Genomic DNA, 6,000 nt, shown 5'->3' with positions numbered 1-6,000 from the left:
ATTCAATTTTTAGATTAGATTAGAATTTATATGTAAAATGAATCTTTATTTTTTTCTTCCTGGTATGTTACCTCATCTCAACTGAATATAATGCACAAAAGAATCTCTCAAAATTATTACAATATGGACACACACAACTTCAAGGTTTATTCTCCTTAAGTATTTAAACTTCCATCAGAATGAGGTCAGAAGGAAAAAAATCCCAAAGAATAAAATTATTTTGGGAGACAGAAATACTGCTATTAGAGCTAAAAAGAAAGAAAAGAAAAAAAGTGACTGTTTCTGATGCAACAAAATTTTATACTCTTTCTGACTAAACCTTTTCAGGTCTTGACAGTGGAAGGAATATGTTACATGACAGCTGGAGTAAAACATGAGTACTTTGGATATCTTCCAAAGAATGACATGTCAGGATATTGAAAAGTTTCAAGTATGCCACACAAGAAAGCAAATGCTTTTTCTCCCCAAGCCAACTGCTTTGCATTAAAGGGAAGCAGAAGCATAAGAATGGAAGTATCTTTCTAGCAAGAAGTGAATCAATGTTGTCTATTTGCTTAAGTCCTCATATGATTTCTTTCACTAACAGTGTCAACCAACCAAATATTTAAGAACCGTGGTTGGGGTGACAGACTTTCTTTTCACATTTAGAAACTATTCTAAACTTTTGAACCTATCAGCCTGTTGCAATAGTACCCAAATTATTTGACAATAGGCAAAAATACAGACTATATACTTAGTTTCATAAAGCTTTGTTTCGTATTTTAAATTTTTAAGGATATAATAATTTCTAAAGGATGCTTCCTTCTTATATTAATGTAAAAATAGCCAGATCTTTAAAAGACAAATTGATCAAGTGCTAGACTGTTCACCCACTAACAGGGAATGTTAGTTGGAGTAGGCCATGAAGAAATAGGTTAGTTTTATCCTATTGATGATGTACTGATGCAAAACAATATTTGAGCTTTTGCATAACTTGCAAATTGTAAATCCTGTATTTCAGAAATTTCAACAACTGAAGCTAAGGGAAAGGAGAGTAATAAATTGTTAATATTAATTTTCACTCATTTCCACACAGAATACTTACCAGGTGTGACCCAAATGTGAGTCTGTGGCCTCAGAAAGGCCTCTGTGGTCTTGGGAAAGGTGGGAATCTAAGTACCCATTCCTAAGGAAGCCCAGAAGCCTTGCTCCAGAATGAAGAATCTGTGTCCTCAGGTGCCTTCTTCTCAAGGTGCTCAAGTCCTGCCTGCAAGTCCAGCACACCTCCTGGGGCCAGCAGACACACAGCCATGGAAAACTGTGTCCCCTCTTGTCTCAGGTGCCCTCAGGCTGCCTTTGGCCTTGCTGAGCTCTGGAGTGGATCCTCTTTGTTTCAGTGGGTCCAGTACATGGCTTTTGTGTGACAAGGCCTATTCCCAAGTCCATAGGGCACTTTTCAATAGACTGATGGACTAAGGAATTTTTGTGCTGTCTTGAAACTTTAGAAGTGCCAGTTGCAATTTGTAAGGATCAGCTAAATAGGCATTCAGAGTTTGTGAGGGTTTCATCCCATATATCAGAATTTCTTGCTAGGTGTTCAAAGTCCCTTGTCTAATCCCTGCTCTAGTGTTTAATTTCCACAGGAACAGGAAGCAGTCCATGGGTTAAAACACAGTTACAATAGTGAATACATTTTAACAAGTGCTAACTAAAAATAATTGTAAATGTTAAAATTCTAACTCTCATAGTTTAACATACTTATCTTTTGTAAGAAAAAAAAATAACAGAAACTGAGTTACAAAGACTTCTAATGCTTGATTTGGGAGTGATTTGGCAGTGCTGCAGAAAAACAAAGCTGAGTCACCTTAGTCCAAATGATGCATAAGAAAACCACAGCAGTTAATTCTGCACAGAAATTTTTTGCAAATTGATTTAAGATTCTTTTCTTTGTGTCTGTACATGTATAAAGTCCTGTCAAAGATGATGTCAAATCAAAGAGATGGTATTCTACACTTACCTCTTTCTATTGTACAGTTTATACTCATATTTTAATCCTTAGCTTGGTGAGTGCAAAGACTTAGAAGTTTTGACATGCAAAAAACAATTCAGCTATAATATACTCCTGCACCATAACAACAGACCTACCAGCTTCAAAAGGCATCATCATATAAAAGCCAAGGCTTGATAAAAATTTAAATACTTCAGGATAAATGATCGTGGGAATGGGAATGCATTTTTCCCTCACTTCTTCAAAAACACCCACAGTAATTACGTCCTTCCTGTCACAGAAGACAGAAGTGAATGTCAAAAATCTTAAACAAGGCAAAAGTTACAAGTTTCTGTTTCTCTCCCTACTGATCAAACCCGCATGGAGAAATTATTCCTGTATGCAACAGTAAAAGGACTTCTGCCTTAGCTTGGGGGTAACCTGTGAGAACAGAGCAATCTGTCCAGTCTAAGCACACTCCTAAAAATATGCTTCACCTGTTGGGCCTTGAGATCTCAGGTCCTTGGCTTCTACACCAACTGGACAGAGCATATAAATGCAATATTTTCAGAAAAAATCTCTCTTTGTACTTAGAGTACTTGCTTTGTGCAGTAGCAACATGTTTGGATCCCAAAATCATAAGTGCAAGTTATCAGCCAAGCAATTTCTGTACAACTTGGGTTCACGTGTGAATTTAAGAGAAGGCATGAAAATGTGACATGGAAATTTAGGAATAGGAATATGGATTGCTGCATCTGTCAAAGCAAGGAAAACCTCCTTTGAATTTCACTGAAAAAGAAGAGATGGTCTCTGTAGTAGGTTGAGGAAGACCAAACTAGCTGTAAACTAACTGTTGGCTTGATCATCCATTTTATCAGATTACACAGGTTTAGGATTGTATTTGCTGCAAGTGCCTCTAGTTTATGTAACTTCTGAAGCAGAAGGTCAGTGCTATAAAATATTTTTAGAAACTTTAATCAACAAGTTCAAACAATTTGCAAAATTGAGCAGAGTTTTAAGAAGTTGCCTTTGTAGCTCTTTCTTTGTTGTTGTTTGATTGTTTTTTCATTCAAATACTGACAAGGTTGAAGTCACATATTTACAAAGGTAAATTAAATTAAATGGGCCTTTCTGGATTTGTCGAGCACACTTACTGATGCGTTATTTTGCAAACACAGAAAAAAAAATAGAAATTATCAGAGAGGCACAAATGAGCATATGTATATTAAGCCTTCTGATCTTTACCATTTTATCTCTAGATGAAATCTTCTTTTGAGTAAAAAATTCAAAACCTTATCTTCAAATATTAACGGATTGAGTAATAACAAGGGTGAGAGAAAAATCAGGTTGTTCTTCCTTCACTAATCTTTGGACACCAGAGAAGCCCAAGTTTGCTGTTTCTACACAAAATAATAACAGACCCAGGATTTTCACCACCTTTCAGACTGTAAATCATATGTGGAAATTTCTTTTCATTCGCTGCACTGTACTTTTAAAATTTCTTTTCAGAATAAAGTTTTTTCATGTAAGATCTTCTGAGGCAAGAATATTCAATGCTAATTATATTTAACATTTTTCTATGCTAAAAATATGTAGGAGAGATTTATATGGCAAATTATTAAATATAATACTTTACACCTGTAGCAAAATTAATTTAGGTACACTTATTGGTCAGATAGAAGTATTCAGCAATATAATTTTAGTGGTATATTAGTGGTATATAATTTTAGAATGATTGTATGATTTGAGACATCAGGAACACGTGTACTGGGTTAGAGATAAGGTCCCTTTAGCACAGTAATCTGTGTCTGGTATTGAATTACCACAGAACCAAATGACAGTGGCATAAAACCAGAGCTCATTGTAGGGGAATTTAAGACAGAGTCTTCTTGTGATCTGGCTTTCATAGGAGTTGAATATTTCTGCAAAAGGACAAGATTGGACATACTGAAGGACTGTCACAAAACAATTTCACAGATGTTTAGACCAAACTGATTCCCTCTTTAAAGCAGGGTCATAGACTGTGGGTCAGACCTTTAGGTAATAAAGCTCAAGCATGTGCATTGTAAATGTAATTATTGTGAGTTTTCTGAAAGTTCAACTAGCCTGTTTATCTCTCCCTACACATTACCTACTAATCAAGTGGTTATTATTAATCAAGTTACCAGGCTTGGTTTGTGTAAAAAAAAATATAATTCTGTATTTGAATGGAAAAATTCATTTTGATGTGGATTCTCTTCCTAATTTTTGCAACCTTACGTTGTGTTAAAAAAAAAGAAAAGGTAGAACTGCCTTTGGCTGACACCAGGATGCTACTGCTGTTTCCTGATGCTTGCTAAAAATATCAGAAACTATTCCATTGTTTTGAAAACAAATAGATATTCAAATACCTGAAAAAGTTGGTTTTGTGCTGGTTTTCATGTGTTTTCACTATGTTGTTTTTTATTTACCTGTAAAATTACATTATAATCCAGAGTGTACAGGCTCTAGAACTCCTTATCCTAAATCCTTAGCTAATAATGGACTGGTGGTAATTATCAAGGAAACAAACAGCATGCCCTTGATTCTGAAGATTTCTGTTAGCAATAGTTCTTACCTAGGGAGAAGCACAGCTGCAGAGAATTGCAAATTCTCCAGAAAAAATTCAAAGCTGAGGTAAACAATGATGTCACTTTGTTTGAATTAGACTGGTGGATTGGATATTTGGATATCCACTGAAAACATTACTTCTTTGAAAATACCTGGCATGACTTCTCAGAGAAGCAATAGATAGAGTATTTGAATGGATCATTGTGCAACTGACATTTTGAAGATAGGTCATAGGTCCTGAGAGACTACAAGAAATGGTGTAACAGATTCCAGGTAAATTAATGCTGGAAATTCACAAGGAGACTATTTTAGAGAAAATATTGTTTAAAGCAAAAACAAATTTAAAAAATCATAAAAGCATTAATGTCTAAATGAGTAACAGATGACATTAGCAAATTGGAAAGCTCACAGATTTAAAATCATAATTATCTGAATTTAGAAGGGGAATATGGGAATATATTTCCATAATTTGAAAGATTCTAACTGGTGCCCCTGACTGCTTGGGTCTGTAATGTTGTAGGTCCAGTCCAGCGAGGCATGGACAAAACCAGTGTTTTCTTGCACCTTGTCTTGGAGAACAGTCAGTTCATCAAGGGACTACTTGGCACCCACACAGTCCAGCCCAACGTTCACCAGTGAGTAATAGATCCTTCCCATTTATGTTTCTGGCTTCTTTCTCTTTGTTTGCACTATGGCTTTTAACATAATTTGAATCTGGGGAGTGGAGGACGAAGTGGCAGAGATTCATTGTCTGTCAATAGATAATTCATCAATCTAAAATTAAAGCCTCAAACATGTGAATGTTCACCTTTGCTTTATGGTGTATGACACAGAAGAAATAGCTTTTTAAATTGCAGTAGCTAGAGTGGGCTTTGAGATAAAGGCTCTATAAATCCACTGTGGGTCTGCAGGTTAAAGAATTGCATATTTTACCTTTGTAGTCTTGCTACTGTACTTTAGTCCTTTTCCACGTTTGGGTTACTCATTTACTCTGGCATTTCTCTAGCTCAGACTATTCTTATGGAGGTGCTTTAGGAAAGAATCCAGACAGTGTTTTTCTGCTGTGCTCCAGATGTTTGCAATAATGTACTACTGAAGTGAATGCCAGCAGTAAAAGGATATTCCTCCACAGGATATGCTTTGCATCTGACACCAACCAACAGCTCCTTAGGGGGAAAAAAGGCACCAATTTGTTAGCTGACAGTTAACCAGTAAATAAAGAACGAATCTTGGTAAACTTAAAATTAAGTCTATAACTTCCTACAACTGAGTTTGAAAAACAAATGTTAAAAATTACTAGTATAAACTACTGGTTGAGGATTATTGCAGAAACATATCCAGCCAACATTCTCCTTTCAGTTTTACCACTTTGTTTACCACCATACCCTACATTTTGAAAAGGAAAAAAACCCCCTCTATTATTTCCAAGCAATTATGCAGGACAT

Source organism: Agelaius tricolor, unplaced genomic scaffold (assembly GCF_023055355.1).
Source record: "Agelaius tricolor isolate 1412-34295 unplaced genomic scaffold, bAgeTri1.0.p SCAF_4, whole genome shotgun sequence".
Lineage (NCBI taxonomy): Eukaryota > Metazoa > Chordata > Aves > Passeriformes > Icteridae > Agelaius > Agelaius tricolor.
This window is presented reverse-complemented; position numbering follows the sequence as displayed.